Source organism: Ixodes scapularis, unplaced genomic scaffold (genome assembly GCF_016920785.2).
Source record: "Ixodes scapularis isolate PalLabHiFi unplaced genomic scaffold, ASM1692078v2 PGA_scaffold1__304_contigs__length_218370807, whole genome shotgun sequence".
In the NCBI taxonomy this organism is placed as follows: Eukaryota; Metazoa; Arthropoda; class Arachnida; order Ixodida; family Ixodidae; genus Ixodes; species Ixodes scapularis.
The window spans coordinates 85,556,230-85,578,976 of NW_024609846.1; positions in this window are offsets into that span (position 1 = coordinate 85,556,230).

The following is a 22,747-nucleotide window of genomic DNA, read 5'->3' on the forward strand; positions in this document are numbered from 1 at the left end:
GTGACATGAAGGCCATGAGTAAATGTTAGAGGTTGAGTTTGGCTAGAATAGAACCTTCAAAAACCTAGCTGGACTGAATAAAAAAAAATATGCGCTGTCGTTTTGAGGGTAGTTAAAGTTATGCTCAGGGTAACAAAGTACATAGATTGCTCTTTAATGGTGAAGTCATGTCGCCGCCTGTTCCCTCTGTCTTTGATTCAGCAGAGCGACACCTCCTCGTCACCAAAGCTACTCGAGATCCTTTTGGACCGATCACAACTGATGGGCTCAGAGCCCTCTGACACTCTCGGACCAGTAAAGAAAGTAAAACGCCTTGCCTTTGCTTAAGTATAAAAAAGATTTTACAGCGTACGATGGACAATTGAGCAAACGTTACCCTCGCAACTCAATGAAATAGCGGACTACGCAATGTTCTACGCATCGGCAAGTAGAAAAAAAAACGTGCGAATTGATTTTTGCAGAACGGAACGAAAGACCGTGTTTGAAAATAGTTGTCAGCTTATCGCGTTTTCGACAGTGAACGCGCTGCTGTAGTGGTCATGCGTACGGCAGAACAGGCAAATATCAAGTGGTTAATAAATCACATTTTTTCTCACGGCGGAATATCGTGCAAGCACCACCCTCAGGACATAGTAGGTATCGTCAGGTGACACAAATTACAGTGCATCATAATCCGTTCTCCCTTTACTTTACAACACAATCCTTTGACCGCAATTTTAACAAATCCGAAAATTCCTTGAAGCGTCCACAAAACCCGGGTAAACAGCGGCGAGCCCTGCGTTCTGTTTCTTCATCGGTCGGGCTTAGTGGGTTCACCGCCGTCATGAACGATCTCGTTAAAGCACGAGGAATATTTCTGACGTCGAGTTTTCCTGTCACGGTCACAAGCGAATGTCGTCCCGTCCGTCGTAATTCTCGCACCGTTGAACGCAAAAGCGTTCGACGGTGCGAGAAAGTAGACAGCGTCCCAATAGATCTTTTTCTAAACTACCCTTGTATCGAAGAGAACGCTGGTAGTGTAATTCTACGGTCCGCGCGCGCTGTCCTTCCTTATATAAAACATTCGAAGTAAATAATCCTAAAAAGGCTTTGACGAACGCGCATGCAAGGCGAAATTTGTCTTAGACTTTTTGCTTTACAATTACTACTGCAAACACCAGCACGTGCAACGCGTGTAACTACGCTCGTAGCATGCACCTCGGTGCTTGGGAAATTTAGAAAACGGTCTATATGGACGCTGTCTGCTTTTTTGTGCTACAACACCCGAAGGATTGAGTCAAGGCAATCCACTTTCCAAAGACGTTGCCATGCCGACAATTATCGCGTTCATTTAGGCTTAGGAATGGCCAGAATCAAAATACTATCTAAAAAAATGCGGCGAGGTCATCGCTCACGCTTTGCGATTTAAGTGAGGTAAGGCAAAGCGAAAGCCTCTTGCACCATTCGTTGCTGGCTAATGCGCGTGATGTTGCAGCTACAACGACAGATTAGTTCCGAAGCGAGCGGCGCTCACTCACCGGGGCACCGCCATGTTTCCCCGCATCCCTACAGAGCCAGTCCCGTGATTTCAAAATCTCTCTTTTGGGTACTGCGGCTAACTTTAGCCGCGGTTGGCGCTTCGAGCAAACAGGCCAAGATCCCCGTCCAAATACCACGTGGCGCCTGCGCCGCTCCGCGCTCCGACGGCTAGAGACGGAGTGCTGAGGAGCGCTCTGAGAGGGAGGGGCGGCCTCGAAAATAACTAGTCGATCAGGCCACCACACTCCTTATACACCACGCGATCTCGCGCGCACTGAAAAGATCGCTCGAGCGCGCGCTGAAAGGAGAACCACGCAAATTCGCCATAATTCTGAACACACGTTCAGCCCCTTCGCTTGCCGAGCTGCCTCTGTCGACTGCAGCGATTGACTCTCTCAGGTGCCTTGTGAAAAAGTAGACGCTTCAGATTTCTTAGAATGTAGTTCACTGCATAGTTTAATTATATTCAACCGAATAAGCTCAACGACATTAATGTAATTATATACGCTCGTCCGTTTTCTGTTCAACTATGTGGTCTATTGCTTGAGTGAACTGAAAATACGTCACTCGTATTCCACTAGTTTGGTTATACGTTTCTTTATAATTGTTACATTTCACACTCCCACATTACTTCGGAAGTAACGGCGGTCTCTACCAAAGAAATAAACACAAAGGAATGACTGCCCGCTTGTCGAACTAAATAACGCGCGTAAAGATTCTACTTGATTTCCGTTATATGATGTCCAGGCAATTACAGTCCTCGGGAACATTATGATCTTTTGTCAAGAAAAGCAGAAACTGAACAATTTGTGCAAGTGGCCGATAAGATTCAATGCGAAAACATTTGTAGAACCGTGGAATAAAAACTATACGCGTCCAAAAGTTTAATTACTGCTTTTTATATTCTATATGACTGGCACCTAAAATATTCCCGGGGAATCATGATGTTTGTTGTTCAGTTGAGGATCTCATCTTAGTGCATGCGCCGAAGCGTTTATGTCCCAGAAAGTTGGGGATTATTGTGAGGCGAAAGGAACCAAAACCGTGATTGGCTTCTGCGGTTTTTCTTTCCTTTTGCCTGCTCTGCTACTTCCATGCCTTAGGGCTCCATTCTGCTCAACATCCAGCAGGCCCTGTCAAACAACTTGCTAATTGCAAACAGAGTACTTTATTTATGTTCATTACCAGGCATTCAGTCAAGAAAAATTTATAGTTGAGAATATAAGGAATAAAAAAAGCCTGATAATTGAAATGTCTGAAAAGGTTAACCACGTATTGATAAAAAAAAAAAACAGATTCTATTTGTGTTATAATGTGTAAACGGGAACTGTTTATTCTTAAAATGTGTTACCGATAGTTATAACGTCAGTATATAATTACTTCGTGATGACGGTGGTGCGTACTTGCATTGATATTTTACCCCTATGTCAAGCACGCGCTCAAGCTCTAAATTCTCTCTACACATTCCCTCCCTTACTTTTCAGGATGTTGCCAGTCCGGTCTTATCGTTGCAGTGCAGGTGCTTCTTAGCAAACATTTTGAGAGATGGAGAGCAACGGCGTGCAGCCTAGCTTCGGCTTCACAGTGCCTGAACGTGTTCTTTTCACCGCAGTTGACGAACTATTTTAAAGTCCGGTATGGAACGCCAGGAATGTTCCTCCTCAACGGAGCCGTAGGCATGAACGCGGTTCCTGTTCTCCTGACTGTGGCAAGTCCTCCCTGGGCCACGAGAAAAAATAAAGAACAGCCAGATACGGTGGCGAAAATGCAGCTTCCTGAGATGGTAGATCTCCTGAACATTGACGAAGGTTCGCGTTCGTGTCAGCAACAATCACAAGACGAAAACTCACTCGAGTGTCCCAGAACGCACGGTGGTCACTTTAAAATCGAAATGACACCATCTTCGTCTTCAGCCTTCTTAAACTGTCAACGTTGGGTCAGAAGTTTTTGCAGGGTCAACTCAGTAGTGAGAGAAGTGATGAGATCATTCATCTCTTGGACGTTTCTTGTTGATTCCTTGTCGTTCGCGCTTCATATTTACTCGATGTCAACATTCTTCCTCGTGCACATAGACCTACCACAAGATAGGGGTATCGAGCCCAGTCTGGCCGTTTACCTCATCCACGTCTACTCTATCGCCGACTTGGTCACACGTGTGCTTGGTGGCTTTGTCCTTGATCGGGGCTACATTTCTCTTCAAGGTATAATGATACTCAGTTTTCTTGGATGCACCATTGCTAGCGAAGCCATAGCGTGGTCCACGTCAATGATTGCATTTGGGTTGTCGTCCCTGCTTCTTGGCGCCAGTGGAGGCTTAGTTGTCGGTACGATGTCTACTGTGGTCATGAAGGATTTCAAGGATCAGTCTTTGGCTATGATTCTCGGCGGAGCACGCTTCATCGCCGGTTCTTTCTCCATGACCAGGCCCTGGCTAGTCGGTAAGTGACCACCTCAACCAATTGTACTCCCTCTAGTAGGTGATACGAACAAGTTCACTAAACGAAAATTATACTGGGTAATTTTTCATACTAACGCTAATCTAGTAAGTAAAGAGTGGATGCAGGTTAGAAGCAAAATTTAATAGCATTTATATCATGAGTCCGAATAATAAATAGTTTATATAAAGTGGATTTCGATGTCACGATTTAAATCACCATTCCCGAAACAAAACTTAGCAGACACATTTATCTTCAAAGTTCTATAATGCATGGAGTTCAGTATTCAGAAATCAATCGTTTAAATCTGACAGAATGCATAAAAGAGTAGTTTCTGATAGAAGAAGAATACGCTGTACAGATTTGTTTGCATTATAACAGAAAATATCCGGAAAATTGAGGAATACTAAGGAAACGGTTTTGTTAGATTAAAATTCGGACAAGCTTATTGGAAAAAAACCATAATAGGCTATATATGCTATTCACCGAGAACACAATGTTTTGTTAAAGTCCAAATAGACTTGCATTATCTGAAATAAAAATTGTTTTACTACACTAAAAAGCGTCGTTTTTTATGTTTTCTTGAAAAACACTCTACTTAACGTCCCGTTATATGTAAGGAAACGGAGCTGTTTTCTTACATACAACACATCCCAAACATTTTTTTTGTGTGTGAAAAAACACGGTTAAGGTCAGATTACTTTTAAAATACAGAACTTTCCTCATTCGTGCAACACGGACGATTATTAAATCGGTGAGCGATGCCATAGTTAAAGGAAATAATTTTATGAAAGAACAATTGAGAGGAGGTCGCCTCCTCTCCAGCGTTCACTCTGCTGAAGTGGAAATAGGTGGGAAGAGCTTCCACTTTACTCGTAACCTGTCACCGACCATAGCAAGTGATGAGCCGAGCAAGAATGGAGGTCTTTTCTTTTTGTTTGTTTTTGTTAGGGGACAGTCAAATCAGCATCAAGCAAGCATCGTGTTCTTTTTCTTAATGTTTTGTTTGAACAATCCTTTCTGTCTCCAATTCACTCACTGTCTTCGCCCCTTCAACTTCGACATTCGAGACACGAAGAAGTAAGGTGAGATCAGAGATGTACCTAACGCATTACTAGTAACGAGTTACTTCTACTTAGTTACTTTTTCGGCAACAAGTAACGAATTCAGTTACTTTTTTACAAAAGAAACGAGTAACGTTCTCAGTTACTTTTAAGGCCAAGTAACCAAGTTTGAAAAACCCTCTGTTGAGGGGTACTTCAGAAATGACAATATAGCTAGGAGCGCCTGCTTCGCGTCATTCATTGTTTTTTGGCTTTTACCTCACACAAGCAGCGATCACATTCACGTCGCATTTTGCAGCTACGACGGCCCGACATGCCTCCTTAAGAACCTTGGAGCTCTTATGGGCTTGAAAATCGATGCAGAGCTTTACTTCCAGTTCGAGAAGCCCTTCGTAACAAAGGTTATATAAGAGTCCTCGTGACGCGAAGTGTTACATAGCTGCTGTTTCATCTCTGAAGCTGCACAGCAGGTTTCGCAGAACACTTTGTCACTTTGGGCATAGTAGGAGATCCATGTGTAGGTTTTTTTGCATGCGGGCTAATGGCGATTTCCTTAATTTTTTTTTACCGTAATATATCTTCGAACCCTTACAGATATTTTTTAAGTGCAGTAAGGACCTGCTTCTGCAGTGATTGACGATCTCGTTGTGTTAGCGTTATCAACGCTTGGACGAGCCTCAGTGACTGAGCTTGCGACGCTGGATACGGAATTGCACTGGTCGTCATCATCACTTGGAGCTTTCGTTTCTTGGTCAGGTATATCTTTGGGGCTCCTGAACACTATCTGTAAATAAAGAACAAAAATGTAGAAGCAAATGGGGTTCCCAATTCTTCAACAAGTTCTCTGTTAAAAATTTCGTCAAGGAGGAAGCTGGCTTGAAGTATAAACCGCATCTAAGCGATTTGGCGCGCGACGATACGACCAACGGCGACGTGGGCTCGCTGTCGGTCAGTCAGACTTGCGACGAGGCAAACCAAATGAAAAAGACGACTGCAAGCGACCGAGGCGGTGAGCGACGTTTTCTAGAAATCCAAAAGCCGAGGGACGCGACAAGCGACAGTAAGAAATCTACGCCGCTCGTCGCTGACTCTCGTCGCTTGTAGGCGTCCCTCGTCTCGTCACTCGCTAAGTAGCTTGCATACGGTTCAGCCTTGAATACTTGCGGTTGTAAGGCGTCGTAAAATAAGGAAGCGATAGATTTGGTTTTAATTATGTGAGCTGTGAATGACGTTAAATAAGAGACCAGTACATTTTCTTTTCTTTTTTTTTCTTTTCTTTTTTGTTCTCTTCTAACTGACTGGCTGGAAGGAAGCGCCGAAAGGCGGGGACAAAAGAAGTAGGTAACGACGACACGAGGCGCACTCGCAACTGAAGGTTTATTGAAAAATACAGAGTTACATACTATGACAAACCACTTCCTTTCCTGCCTCCGCACTCTCTCTCTAAAAATAGAATCTCCTTATCTAACAATGCCACAGACGGCTCGCTGACGCACTTATCAACGCCCCTTGTTTTGATAATGAATGCTTCGTGTACTTCCCTTGAGGTTTTATTGCTCTGTCGTCCCAGGATGGCGGTGTTAGTAAACAATGGTGTGCACGGGCATCTAGCGCAATGTACTGCCAGATGCCCTGACGGCGTCTGTTTGACAGCTGACGCGTGTTCTCTTGCACGTTCATTGACGCAGCGGCCAGTTTGTCCTACGTAGGAACGCCCACATGATAATGGAATGTCGTAAACGACACAGGATGAACATTCCAAAAACTTATTTCTGTGTTTTTGTGCATTCTTCCCTGTCCCTGTGAGGGTAGTTAATTCGCTTGCACAAAGACGAAAGTTTGCTAAGGGCCGTGAGAACCACCGGAACGTTGAAGCGCCCCGAAACTTTTTTCAGGTTGTGGGATACGGCATGAAGGTAGGGTATGATTGCTAGTCTACCTTTGGTCGCTCATGAGCTTTTTGTGGAAGGCCTCTAAACTTTCTCTTCAATCCATCTGCTACATCAGCGAGTGTTTTTCCTGGGAAACCCGCAGCTAATAGGCGATCAACCTGCAACAGAAAACTCCTGCCCATTTCATGTTCACATGACTTCTTCAACGCTGCTCCAAGGCAGGACGCGGCGATACCTTTTTTTATTAATTTAGAAAGGGCAGAGTCGTACCGTAGCACGTTTTTCTTAGACCGGGACTCATAGGCCCAACATGTGTGATCTTGAAGAAACGTGAGCTTAAGATCTAGAAACTGTAGATGTCCCCCCGATGTTCTCTCATGGGTAAACTTCAAACCATGGGAGCAGGCCGCAAAAACACCCAACAATTCTGCTACATCGTTGTCAATGCACTCTTTTGGTTGGAGGACAATAACCAGGTAATCATCCACGTATCGGAAAATCCTAAAACGGCCTTCGTTTCCGAGTCTTTCAAGTATGGCTTGATCACAATGCGCTAAGAAAATGTCGGACAGTACTGGAGATACTCTCGAACCTATACAGATGCCCTGCCTTAGAACGTACACTTCATCATTGAACGCTACGAAAGTATTTTTAAGATAGAAAGACAGAAGTTCTATAAAGCTTTCTACACTCATGCCACAGGCGCTCCGGAAGGCTGTTTCCCCACTGCTTTCGATACATTTTGTTACTGCACTAAAGAGAGGCTGGTGCGGAATAGAGTAAAAAAGGTCTTCGACATCATTTGAGAAGGCATCATAATTTTTTCCCGTCCTATTCTTCAAACATTCTATGACCTCCTCCGAGCTACGAACCAAAAAAGCATCTTGCAGTTTTAGTGACGACAGGTGGGTTCTAAGAAAAGTAGAGATCTGAGATTGCCACGAATCTCTTTCCGTCACTATCGCCCTAAAGGAGACGTCCTTTTTGTGGGTTTTGGCCGCAAAGAAGATTTCCAGAGACAGTTTCTTACTTGTGTTCACCTTCTTAGCCAGAACAGAGAGGTCCATTTCACTGCACAATTCCATGGCCTTCAACTTCACCTTTTTCAGCGATCCCGGCTTCACCACCTTGAAGTTCTTGGCGACCGCCTCCCTTGCTTTGGCGGTGTACAAATCATGAGGCAGGACGACGAATCCCCCTTCCTTGTCGGACGTCAGTAGCTTGAGGCTGTTGTTTTTGAAGTGCTCAACAGCAGCTCCCATCTTCAGGCTTTTTGGGCGGTGGCCGGCGGTACGGCAGAGCACATCAACTCCATCCGAAATGAACCTTTTCCTGTCATGGGGGAGCGCCCTATCTGCCATGGCTCTGACCATTGAAAGCTTTGCAGGGGGCAGTAGCTTAGGCTCGACGGCCAACTTGGGTCCCTTTTCCAGAGTCGCCTTGATGTCTTCAGGCAACGTTGCTCCACCGAGGAATGTGACCCCTCCTTGCTTCATCTTGCTGGTAGAGCGCTTTTTTGGCAGCATCATCAGCTGCCGGCGCCACAGGAACTCCGTCGTCTGCTCGGCACTCCGTAGATGTGAGGCAAAGCTTCGCTCAGCCGCTGGTTGATCCGGAGCCCTCCCGACACACATCACCTTGAGGCAGTCTCTATATCGTTCCACTTGTTTCCAAGTCTCGGACCTGACCAACTTGCACAGGCGTTTGGCATGGCCGGTAGACGGGGGGAAACCTCTTAAGAGCGTCAAAACTTCTGGTGGTAGATATCCTAGGTAGATATATGTTTACTAACACCGCCATCCTGGGACGACACAGCGATAAAACCACAAGGGAAGTACACGAAGCATTCATTATCAAAACAAGGGACGTTGAAAAGTGCGTCAGCGAGCCGTCTGTGGCATTGTTAGATAAGGAGATTCTATTTTTAGAGAGAGAGTGCGGAGGCAGGAAATGAAGTGGTTTGTCATAGTATTTAAGTCTGTATTTTTCAATAAACCTTCAGTTGCGAGTGCGCCTCGTGTCGTCGTTACCTACTTCTTTTGTCCCCGTCTTTCGGCGCATCCTTCCAGTCATGAACAACCAACTAGCCCAACTTAACAATCTGTTCTTCTAACTGATATTTCTTTTTTATGAAGCATTGCACGCTCACGCTCACACCCGAGCTATTGGCGACGTGAGCGATCGGAAGCGTCGCTGTGATCGGTCTTCCACGATAGGCCGAATACTGACTATGACGTCCGCAAAGGTTTTCCCATCGACGGAAATAATAGGAATGGAAGAACTAAAATTTTGACGGTGGTGGCAGTGTTGGTTTGAGAGTGCTATGATTTCAAGCTTCCGCCATGTTCTTTACAAACACCTTCAAACTTGATGTTGACAAGGTAATGACGTCACGAAAGTTAATCATAAGAGGGCACCACCAAAACATCTCGCCGCCAATAGAGAGTATTCACTGGCGGCCGTAGCTGTGTGCGTGAATGCTGAGTGCGTGCTGATGGCGAGCTTCCACAGTTCTTTCGCAACGTGCATTCCCCACTATTAAGAGTGCCGGTCTTAGCAGCCTATTGATGTGAGCTCGTTGTGAGCGTGCGGCGTCCAGTGAATACTCCCCGTAGGTTTGTAAGCTAACCATGCCGTGAAAGCAAATTGTACCACTTTATGCCACCAGCTATAAAAGGCGCATTCACTGTTCCTCTGCATTGTACAGTTCCACTCACTGCTCCCTGCAAATATGCGCAAAATAATGCTGTACGACCGACTATTTACGGGTTAGCTTCTTTCAGAACGTGTACTCCACGGCTCCACCGAACAGCCGCCTTTCTACTGAACACACTTCTGCTGAACGTGGCAAGGCTGTACCATAACTTTAGGTTGACTCCCTTTTTTATTTTTTTGTTTTACTGGACATTTATTTACGCGCAACGTTCCTAATGGCACGCGCCTTCATTATAAGAAGGGCACGCAAACTTCCAAATCACTTGCTAGCTTCCCGAGACACCTGCGACAACAGTATATACCAGCGGGTGTCCAGCAGACATGAACACGGTACTGCTGCACACGTATTTCCATAGCAGATTAAGTTTTTGACAGCGTGCTTATCTCACTAAAGACCGGGTATCCGCCTGGTATATGGGAACATGTGAGACACATCGAGCAGTTTGCCGTAGGAAATGAAGATACCACGTATGTCGCAAAATTCTACGTGGACGATTTGGAACCATGGGGCGTGTTGTTGCACAGGGACATGCTGATCAATATTGTAAAGCAGGACAACCCTGCACCGCTTCAGCCATTCCCGAATCTAGTTCAGGTTTTCGGACGACAAAGGCCAGCAGCTGAAGAATCGTCTGCCGGAAATGACGAAGTTAATCAAAGTTACGTTTACTATCCCGGCCACGTCATGCAGATCTGAGAGGTCGTTTTCTTGTCTCCGGCGGCTCAAAACGCATTTACTGTCGACTGTGGGACAAACTCGACTAAATCACGCGGCACTTGTGCACAGACACAAAGAGCACTCATGCAACATAAATTTCGGATGACGTCGTCGACAAATGTATTAGCAGACCAAGCGTACAAATGAGCACGTTCTCCACGGCTTCAAAATCTTCACATTAGATATCACCGAGAAATTAGAGATAATACCAACTAGAGCTACTGTATATAGCAGCGTAGCTGCCAGAGTAACGCAACTCTTTTTCCTGCGCTGCCTCTTGCCTGCCTCGTTACCATGGAGACGGTGCAAGCTGGAACACTTTCTATGACAACCGAGAGTGTCGAGGATCGCCGAGCGCCTTCGGACTAAATTCTGGCATCTTTCCTTCATATTTTTTTTTAATCCGTGAAAGCTACATTTATGTGTTTTGTGCAGGTGAGTTATACGGCCAGGGGGACATAGAAAAGGAAGACAGTAGTAACTATCAGTCGGCTAATTAAGTAAAATGTGTTAATTAACTTTTTTTTTTTAAATATTACAAATAGACCTATAGTTTCAATTAGAAACTTGCTGAGCATCACCGAAAACCACTAAATCAAATTTTGTTAGAAGGCTATAATGCCGGGGCAGCATTTTACCGCGTCTGTAAAAACGGTCCATTTGAACGCGTTTCTAGACTTTGGTTTCTTATCGGAGCGCACCTACGCGCCCGCGCCCCTGCTCCCCAGTGGCTGAGACGCGTAACACACGTACGCCCTACTTCCCTCCATTCTACGAGGGAGGCGAGGGGGTGGCTTCGCGCCGCAACCACCGGGGAGCAGGACCGAGGGCACGATAATGCGCTCCGATAAGAAACCGAAATCTAGAAACGCGTCCAAATGAAGCGTTTCTATAGAGCGCCGTAAAATGCTGCCCCGGCATTATGTCCTTCTAAAAAGAGTTGATTTAGTGGTTTTCGATGATGCTCATCAATTTTGGAACTTTACGTCTATTTGCACTAATTAAAAAGTCAATTAACAAATTTTAATTAATCGACTAATAGTTTCGACTATCTCCCTATATTGTGTCCTCTTGGTCGTATAGCTCACCTGCACAAACCGCATTTGTGTAGCTTTCTTGGCTTTTTTTAAACAAATCTGAAAGTTAGAAAAAACAAACTGTATATGTGAGAGGGAGAGAGAGCGCCAATAAATGAAGTTTGAAGGTATTGGTGATTTTCACCACGTGTTTTAAACCTACTTTCGCGGCTTCGTTTGTAGACCGCCAAGTGCTGTGAATGTTCGATTCGCTCGAGAAGGCTAACGAGCCAAATTGGGTTTGCTCATTAGCCTTCTCGAGCAAAACAGAAGCGAAACAGAAAGCTGTGGGGGCAGCTGCAGCCACATCTTTCTGTATTAGCCGGTAGGTGCCGTCGATTTCGCTGATGTCGCCAACTGTGTCCAAGCAACACACGCGGCGCAAATGCCAAATTAGACAGAACGCGGGACGCACAGAAAACGATTTTTTTCTTAACGACTGTCTATAATAGAGAAGCATGGTAATGCGGGCCCGCGACCGGCTATCACTGGCCGCTGATCGAAGGGCCATCTTGTGGCACCACTTGCAACCAAATCAAGGAGAGTAGTGTAGCTATAAGCTACGACGCGTGCGGCGTCCACACCTTTATACATCTTACACCGTGTACATGGTGCGCTTCATTTCCAGAGTCACCGCATACTAATAGTCTAAATGGGAACTGAATTTGTTATTGACTTTCCTGTATAATGACCTTTATACACCGTTCACAGGCTATTTCAGGGACCAGGGTGGAAGCTACGATGGCCTCTATCACATTCTGGCAGGAGCCAACGGACTGGCAGCCATCATCTGGATCTTCAGATTGTTGTGCTTTCGCCCCCATCGTGAAATAGCAGTGCTGTGAACACCATGAATTGTGTAGATTGCCTGTATTTTCTCGGGTGGACATTAACCAACGACACGTGTTGCTCTCCAACATAAGTGTTTTGGAAACTTTGAACAGTTTCACGCGCTCAAGAATAAATTTCAGAGTAATGTCCTTGACACCTTCATGACATCAGCAGGCGGAAATCGGGGAACACACATTTTAGGGCACAATAAGCTCACTCACCGGAGACGCGTTCCAGGCATTGTAAATTAGAGTAGGTGTCCAAAGTCAGCTCTCTGTCTGTGTCCTTCTTTACCCTGTCCGTTGTCTTTTGCGCTGTTTTAACCTTTTAAGTGTGTCACACAAATGGCGTGTTTAAAAAATAAAAAAGTGAAAGCTGCTTACAACTCCCTTTAACGCCGAATTAGAGCGCAGCTCTTGAGGAGGAGGAGGGAAGGGCACTGGGGGGGGGGGGTTAAACTAACCAGGGGGGTCACGTGACCTTGGGGGTCACGTGACCCCCAATGCCGATGATGTCATCACTGAGGTCACTGATGACGTCATCATTGACGATGACGATGCGGGTACCGATGACGTCATTAGTGACGTCACTGATGACTTCACCAGTGATGATGACGATGCGAATGTCGGTGACGTCATCAGTGACATCGCTGATGACGTCATCAGTGATGATGACGATGACGATGCGGATGTCGGTAACGTCATCAGTGATGATGACGATGACGATGCGGATGCCGGTGACGTCATCAGTGACGATGACGATGCGGATGCCGGTGACGTCATCAGTGACGATGACGATGACGATGTGGATGCCGGTGACGACATCAGTGACGTCACTGATGACGTCATCAGTGATGATGACGATGACGATGCGGATGTCGGTAACGTCATCAGTGATGATGACGATGACGATGCGGATGCCGGTGACGTCATCAGTGATGATGACGATGACGATGTGGATGCCGGTGACGTCATCATTGATGATGACGATGACGATGTGGATGCCGGTGACGTCATCAGTGATGATGACGATGACGATGTGGATGCCGGTGACGTCATCAGTGACGATGACGTCATTGGGGTCACGCGACATCGGCGGGGGTCACGTGACCTCAGGGGAGTCACGTGACTTCGGGGGGTCACGTGACCTCGGGGGGGTCACGTGCCCCCCACGAGGTCACGTGACCCCGGTGGGGGGCTCGCGCGGTGCATTATGGGACATTTCCCATGATGCACCGGGGTCACGTGACCTCGGGGGGGGGCTCGCGCGGTGCATTATGGGACATTTCCCATGATGCACCGCGCGGTTACGCCGACGGCGACGCCGACGCCGCTCAAGCCGGAAACGGGCCCCTAAGAGCTGCGCTCTAAAAAAAAGAAAGAAACAGCCTTGATGTCCGAAAACACTAACGTGGGACTGTGGCACGGATCTCTGAACCTCAGTTACCTGCCGGAGACACAGTAGGTGGTGATGCAGTGATGTCAAACGGTGATTGAATGCAGCATGTTACGTGTTACGCTGCCTTGTACGAGCTAAGGGGCTGTTTTAAATGCACTGCATTTATAGGGCCAGCTTACTGCGCTTTCGTGTCCGAGTCTGAGAAATGTTACTCTTAAGCGTGCATCGCGGGGCGTGTAAGGCTGAACGAAGGGCTGCCCACAAAGGTCACGCCTTTTGCTGTGGACAGCATTCGCCGGGCAGAAGGGGTGGTTTTCCCCTTTCATTTCCACACTCTAAGAAAAAAGGAGGAAAAAAGGTAGCGACGGCGTGTTTCCCTCTCTTCTACTGACTCGCCCCCAAGCGGGCACGAGAAGAGGGGAGGAACGAGACGTTTTTCTCCTTCTACGGTAAGACTGGAGAAAGGTTCCGCCCTCCGGCCGCATCTTCTTTCGGTTAATTTTTCTGTCACGTCGCGCGCGTTGTTTAATAAATTTTCTTGGGTTGATTGAGTTTCTGCGACAGCGAAGGCCGCCTCTAATTCCGTCTCCCAGTCCAAACGTGCAGAAAATTTGGGTTGCATTGACGTTTTTACCACTAAATTTATCAAACGAACAAACGAAGCCTTTAGAAACAGCGAAGTTCCTGAGCAGTGCGGCGCTAAGTACACTGAGCTAAGATGGCCGCCTCCGGATTGCGGAACCACGTGTCGACGTTGATGACGTTATGGAAACCGCAGAGACTGCGTTCAAGACAAGCAGCGTTGGTTGCCGGGTACCTGGGTGCCTTTTGTGCTGTGTTCGGTTCTGTTTTCCGATGCCGAATGCCAACCAGCAATCAACGTGGCTCTGTATTTCTGCATGTCAGCAACATAGGAGCAACATCGCGATAGTATTGTTGAGCGTTGTGAACAGAAGACTGGAACTATCGCCGATGTGACCGTGTGTTCACGTATCAGTGGATGAGAAACAAGATGAGATGACGTAAACTATTAGGCATTGATGCCGCTGGTCGGGCCGTGATCGGGAAGGGCGGCGCGACGCAGGTTGACATTCAACTTTATATCGAAGAGTTTTAAGACCGCTTGAGGGATCACGGTGCAATCAATTAACCTGCGGATAGTCATGTTGGAACGATGATCTGAATCGTAGCTCCTATCGTACAGTGGTCAATGTGACTGTAGTTCGCGATGTCCTGTAGTCTCCACCCCGACAGCGAGTGTGCTTCGGGGAAAGGACTGAACAGTTTGAAGACGTGACGGAAAGTACGATATTTACATTTTGAAATTTTAGCATTCGAAAAAGAAATAATAAAAAATCTACAGCAAAAAAAAAAAGGCTATTCTTTATTCTGTTGTTTAACTGTAGTACAGTTCGTGGAGAAAATGCCCTCCAAGTGGCGCGCTAGGATGAGCGCTAGAGGTCTCCGAGCTCACCACAGCGTAGCTTCGTCCACTTAACATCTGCCGCAAGTCGCGGCTGTGACTGCATTCAAGTTTATCGAAAATATAATTCTCTGCCCGTTATGCCTTTCTTCCAGCTGAGTGAATTGCCCCTCTACAGAGACTATTTCAAAACGACCATTGTAGCCGCAAGCGAACAGCACAAATAGAAAAACAAATAATACAATAAAAAAAAAACTTGCTACGATATGTCGTGCAGGGAAGCAGACAGATGGCTTGGAACCGCAGTGGAGGGGCTTGTTTTAATAAGAAAGCATCAACTGGGTCCCATGGATCGAAGCCGGTGGCGTCAGGTGCCGTTTTTCGCTGCTACAGACAACGGCGTCTGTAGCACCGAAAAACGCCCCCTAAAGACCCGTAACAGCGAAAAACGGCACCTAAAGTCCTACGACGCGTCATATCAGACGCTTTGTCACGAAAGCCGGCGGGGCCGCTCGAGGTCAAAGCGGACGCGCCTCAGAAATAAAACACAATGAAAAGCACAGCAACGAAATGCCTCGTCAAGGAAGCCGTCGTGAAGTCGGCAAGGTTCGCCGCGCCTGCGCAGTGGGGAGGCGTGATGTCACCGCAGGAGCGCAGCGTGCGAAAGGAAGACGCGGCACGTTGCTTGTAAGAATGCGCTGCGTGTAGGAATGCTTTGGCATTCCTACATGTAAGCACTTTTTAGTGTTTCTGCCGAATTTTTTATTGACTTTGAAATAATTACGGCATGAGCGCTAACCTTTTTTACTAAGAGATCCATACCCTGAGGCATTCAAAATAATCTAAAGGTATGACATTACTGAAAACAATCAAAACGCTTGGAATATTATTTATTGCTTAGGCGTTCACCGAGAAAACCCCTACCTTTAAAACGACGATAGCCTGGCACGCGACATTCGAGACACGAATGTTTCTATGACGACGCGCTAGGACGGTGAGTTACCGAACCAAGGACACAAGGCTCCTCGTAACGTACCGTAAGGAGTTGAGCTCGGTTCAACTTTTCATAGAGCACCGTTTTCTTACGTTACGTCTAAGTCACCGAAGCATTCGTGTCTCGAATGTCCCGTGTCATGCTTTCTCCTCGAACTGGTAGCCTCGCTTAATACAAAGTGCAGATTCCTCGGTGACGTTTCGTAACGTAACGTAAGAAAAAACGGGTCTGTGTGAACGAGCCTTAAAACGCGGAAACGCAGAGCTCGGAAGTAGTAATAGAGTTAGTGTGCTGTTATATTGATGTTTGCATGTGCCGTGTATGTGTATGCGCTCAAAGCAATATGTTCAGCTCATCCTTGTGCAATGTGTGTATAGTAAAGGTGCCCGAAGTATGCGTAATGTGTGCAGGGTTGTATAGTACCTACGTACAAGCGACTGGAAATCGGTATCTACGTATTTTTGTTGTACCTGAGGTACAAACCTAGGTACTCTGATTTCTCCTTATCTGTATCTGTATCTTAGGTACATTTCCCAGTAACTTGCAACTAAGTGAAGTTACTTTTTACAAGTACTTTTCTATTCACTTCGTCAAAATGGTAGGAACTATACATTTTGAATTATTAACACACTACCATGTGCCATGATTAACGTTGAGTTGGGTACAACCTGGGAGGCACTGGTTTGATCGAACGACGTTTTAGCGAATGGCTATGCTCATTTGAGCGAACGGTGGATTAGCGATGCCGTTATAGCGACACCAATCTATCGAATCGCTTCGGAACTCCGTTTAGGGAAATAAGCGACCTGCTTCCTTCATTTCAAACCGAAATCGACTTCATTGCGTGTTTGAAGCTCCTCTGACGGCTATACAAAACAAACTTGAAAGATTGCGTAGTGTCTGTTGCCCGTATCTCGTCCTGGTGATGGTAGTCTTCTGTCATACATAGAATATAAAATATAATTTAAAATAAATTATAATTACAGTCGTAACGCAATGTCATATCGCGTTTATAATAAAGTTTCCACTCAATAAATAAGACTCAAATTTTGCAGTTATCCAGCTGAAAATGTTCCGAAGGAAAGAAAAGCTTATTCTACTTCCGACTAACGAAAGAAAAAAAAAAACGAGTAAGCCTAAAGCCGATGTAAAAGGAACGGTGCATGTCGTCGCGAAGGTTAGGTGCGTATGCACTTGACTCGTGCATTTCTTCATGCGACCGACGTCTTCTGGGCCCGTCGACGCCGGCACCGGCACTGCGGGCAAGAACATCAACAAGCGAGTTTCGGCAGTTTCGGCGGTTTCGGCGTGGCATGGTAAAGAGTGGAAGTTGTGGCCTCGGTAAGCTAATTGGAGCGTGGGGATAAGGTACATAAGGACTCAACTCCGATGTGGACATTGCAATGACACCAATAAAACACATTTATCGAGCTCGTTTTTGTGTGTATCCTTAGTATAAAAAGCTTCACTTCCAACGTATTCTGACAAATTAGGAAAAATAAATAAAATATCTTTGTAGCAACTCTACTTGTACCTAGGTACTTTTTTAAGCGAGTACCTAGGTACCCTTTCGTATGAGTAACTGCAACTGTATCTTAGGTACATTTTTAAGTCACTTTTACAATCCTGAATGTTTGTATAGTAAAGGTGCCCGAAGCCCAATGGTGGCTTGAGCAAATAGCAACAGCACGCTCTCGCGTAGGAGAACTGCACTTTCTTCCTTTCACTTAAGAACACGTTCGTGAATTCTATTTTTCCATTTATTACGATGTGCGTAACTAACGAACTTATTAGCTAAGTATCATAGCCTATGAAGCTCTTCGTGAAACCGGCCCAAGGTTTTGCTTGCGAACTTTGTGTACCGTGAAAGCGGTGCAGGGCGACAACGACGGATGGAGCTAGGTGAAAAGGAAGGAACATAAGACTTGTATGCAAAGGGAGAGTGCTGGATCCAGCAGCAACAGGAACCCATCCGGTTGCCATTACTTGAAAGACAATCCACTCGGTGCGGTGTGTAATGTGTGCGACTGATGTGGTATCGGGCAGGCGCAAGCAAAGGCGTTTAATGGCATACAATTAGAACGCAGTTGGGAAATGGCAAAAACATACATTAAAAAAAAAAAACTGCATATTGCAATTGCAGACAACAAAAACTGAACCGACTTGAGTTGAGAAGTCTTTACGTGACTGTCACAACCTGAGTGTTCTGAGTGTGACGTTGTTAAAGAAGAGACTGCTAAACGAGCGATAGGTCCACGCTCAGGTGGATTCTACCAATGAAAAGAGGAAAAAGCGTTTGAAAAATATATAAAAAAAGAAAGCAATTTGGATGAAAACAAAAAGTGAATTTTACTGCGGACATTCTGCATAAATTAATTTTGGTACTCTTTACTTCTTCTGAAAAGTCACAGAAATCTTACCGAGCCTTGGCAACGTGGCACTAAATTGTTGACGCCAAGTAGAACGTTGGATTCTCGCAGGGACACGTGAACTCTCTTTGATATTTGGTGTATAGCAATTGTTTTATTTGCAGTAAGTAGCGGTCTCAGATTATGTGCTACCCATGTTGGATTAAATTCCAAGAATCGCAGTGTTTATTACATCAAAATGAATATTCATGGCTTGCACGTGACCTCATTGCGCCGTGCTGGTGGCAACGTTGCTAGATTAGGTCAGTTACGAAACTGCAGTTACGAAACAAAAATAATATTAGTTTTTTTTTTTTTTTTAACTTAACTATGGTTTGAAATTTTGCGTGAAAGAAAATGAAAAGGTGTGCCCAGGTTTCTACACAGACACCGAAATCCCGAACGAACGCAGACGAAAACTTCGGCTCCGGGCTCACAAACTGAAGCCAAGGATTCCGCCAGACACTTTTAAGATGCGGTCCCAACCGCGTCGGGGGCTCCGAGGCAAAGCACCGCAGATTCCCAGCTGCCGGGTTCAGATCACCGCTGAGGTGTCCGTAATCCGACGCAGGCTTATTGCGGAGAAGACCCGTTTGACCGAGATTCCGGATGCACGTCAAAAGATCTCCAGGGGGCCGAAATGAACCCTGAATCCTTGGCTGGGGCGCGCGTTTCGTTGGTTTGGCGCACAAAGCCCATAAATTTGACTTTGATCAATCACTGCGGTTCCGACCGAATTTTGTGACGTCAAGGGCAAAATACTTACACCTGAAGTCTGGTTCGCACACTCGCGTGAGTCCGACCGGCTGCGACTGCAACGGCTTGCGACGTTAATCCATTCCCGGGTCGCTATGGCAACGGGGCGGCTGTAAGCGGCTTAAAACCCCCTTGCCATGGCAACCCGTAAAAGGATTAAAATCACAAGCCGTTGCACTCGTATTATGTCGGATTTACGCAAATGTGTAAATCGCCCTTCACTTTCACCATTTCAAATCACCAAAAAGATGTGCATGGCATACGTGGGATAAGGGAGGATACAGAAAAACGTATGAAAATTGTTTGTTGCAAGCCGTGCCGTCGCGGGTCTATCATTTCCAGAAAATGTTTAAATTGCTTATAGAAACAGCAAAAAATAGGAGAGTGATGGAGTATCCCGCTTAAAAGATTAAGCAACCAACGAAACATCCACCAAAAGAAACGCTTCCTCTCCTTCGGCAATTTAACTTGCGGGTTCAACAAAAATCTTTAAAAAAACACCGAAAGTTTAAAAGAAAAATGTTTGTTTAAAGAACATAGAAAGAAGTTGTTTAATGCTCAATTTTTTAATGTTTTCACTCGCTTGCTTTGGTACTGAAGGTCTCTTTCCCATATCATCGTGCACGTTGCGTTTGTATGTACGTGCCGTAATAGTCACCTATGGGTCGGTCGAGGCACCGCGGCGCCGAAGCTGCGTTTTCGCGCTTGTCGCGTTGCGTCATCTGTCGGCACTCCATCGAAGCAGGCCAGCGCAGTCTGCCAATGCCGTCGTCCTGCGACCACCTCGGCTCGGCGCCGTCGGTGGCCTCCCTCGTCTCGAGATAATCCAAATTTCTTCACACGTGACAGTTTGTTCGTGCCGGTACGCTTCGGTAACTTAGAATCGCGACACTGGGGCATTTCTAGAGCGTTGCTCTCGCGCAATTCCTTGCTAGGGAACCAAGAGTCATCGCACACCCATTCAAACAGAAGATAAACATAGGAGAACCGGTAGTATTCCTATCCCCCTGTCATGGCTGCGGGAACTATTTTTTTATTCGGCGTTCTTGCTGCCCAGTTCCATAATTTCACTGTCTGCGGAGGGATCATCTGGGAACTTGCCACTCTCCGTATGTTTACAGCAGAGCTGGTAAAGGGTAACTGCAAAGAAAAAAAAAGTGTTTTTTTAAACAGCCTAATTTGGTTCAGCATGTCAGAAAAACAATTTTTTTACCGAGAACAAAAAAATGTACAGCAATATTGTGTGAGACTGATTTTAGTTTGCGGCTATTTCGTCCGTTTTAAAACGCGCGCCACAAAGTGGGTATCACCTTATTTACTCGAGTAATAGCCGCACTATTTATGAACAAACCCCTTGCGTGTGCTTTCCCACAGAACACATACACAGCCAATCATTGCGTTGCGCATAAATAACATAGCGAATAACCAGATCCTGAACACAATTCTCCATACAAATGCAATCTTCACAGAGGGTATCTTTGCACGAAGACGTTATCTCTGTCATGTAAACAGCTGGAATCATGCTGTCAATCGCTGTATTGGCAATCCGCGTGCTCCACGGAAGCAAAAACCTTCAGGTTTTCTTCATAAACATTGCGACTATTACTCGAGTAAATACGATATACGTCACGAAGTGGCTGCTATACTTCTCATTGGCTAGGAGTTTGATTGTCAGCCTAGGTCTTGGTTGTTAAACCTTTGTTATATGTTGTAATTTCCTTTTGAGAGACAAATTTTTACGTTTAAAGAATAACTCATGTAATGAGAGCTATTATTCTTTACAAAAGTTGTACAAGACGGGCACTTCCGTTTGGGTTCATACCATGAAAACAAAAGATTGGCCATTCTTTCATGGCCGCCGAGGTCTCAGCTCCAGTGTTGCCACTCCTACTGATTTATCAATAGATCTACTGATTTTTTCCGATTTCTGCTGATTTAGTGATAATACCACAGAATCTCCTGACTTTTTTCTTTCTTGCCTACACTTGGTCCAAAACTACTACTATTTGCTCCAAGGCGTGCCGTCGAGTTATTTCGGCGCACTTGGGCGGGCCATTTTACGTGACAACACAATGCAGGGGATAGTTATAGACCAACGCACTGTTTACAAACAAGCCCGCGTTTGCCCACACCAGGTGTGGGCACTGCGCAAGCGCAGAAACCAGATGCGCGTGAGGTGAAGCTTCTGCGCATGCGCAGTGGCGACAACAGCGCCACCGCAGAGGTGTGACGTCAAAGCCGCGTGTTGGTCTATAGGCGGGTGGATTAGGGTAGAGTCGCTAAATAAGCTACGCTTTAGAGTATCAACACTCTTTTCGCTTTGCCGCCGCGAAGCAAAATGGCCGCCGCTACTCTGCTTCACTAGTATCTCACTAGCTACAACAGTGGTCGCTACTCTAAAGCGCAGGGAACAAAATGACCGCCTCTATATATGCTTCATTATGAACTCTCTAGCCACCTCACCTTAGTGTGATTGGGGTACGTCGGAGTGAAATGAAGTATATTTAAATCGGGCGAAGTTTGAAAGCTTCAAAAGTTTGAATTTCACTTGTTTCAGTCAGTTTTCGCTGAGCATAGCTTTATTGAGCTCACGTGTTAGACGCATTCATTCCGCGCGTTTGATTTTACGCCCGGTGGTCCGGTCGTGGTTCGGTTCCGGCCTTCATTAAAATCTGGCAAGCTTTTCAACAGGAACATTGAGACTGCAGTGATTGAGACATTCGGACGACTTCCGTTGGTTTCGAGCGTGGTCCCAAGGGAATTCAAATAAGCTCGAGGCCTCGCGCCCTTCAACCCGGTTTGGTTTTGAGAGTCGAGACAGTGTCCTTCCTACGAAATAAAAGTGAAACATCTAGTTTTAAATTAAATGCTCGCTTTCTTTTTGAATGCTGCCTTTCCGAAATTTCACAAGCTTAGTTCTCTTTCAGACCGCGAACTTATTTTTGTTAAAGCACGTAACGTTGAACTCATCAAAGCTGTAATTCATCTTTGCATGCAAAATATTCCAACAGCACTAGGATGACAAGTAATGAGGAGAGTGACTCGTGCCAAAATGGAACTGGCCCCAAAGCAAAAAAGAAAAAAATGCCAACAAAGGACACACCTGCATGGGAAAGGAAGAACTTTGAAGGATGGCTCCAACCCAGCAAAAAGGGCAACTCCTGTGCCTACTGTAAAGCGTGCCACATGCATTTAATTGCTAGAAAGACACTACTGGAACGGCACATGAAATCCGGAAAGCACGAAAATAACAAGAAAGAGCTGCACTGTCAGCCAACGCTAACGAGAATGACATCAGGGATGGCACTCAGCTCACAGGTGAAAGAAGCAGAGGTCGGAATGACTTTACTTCTTGCCGAGCACAACCTGCCATTCCCCATCACAGACCCCCTGCCAAAACTCTTGCAAGGAGTTTTTCCTGACTCTCAGATCGCGAAGCAGGTCGCTTGTAAACGACAACAATCAACAAAGTAGTAACGTGAAGAGAGCAAATCCCAGCTATGGGATCTCCTCCGACGG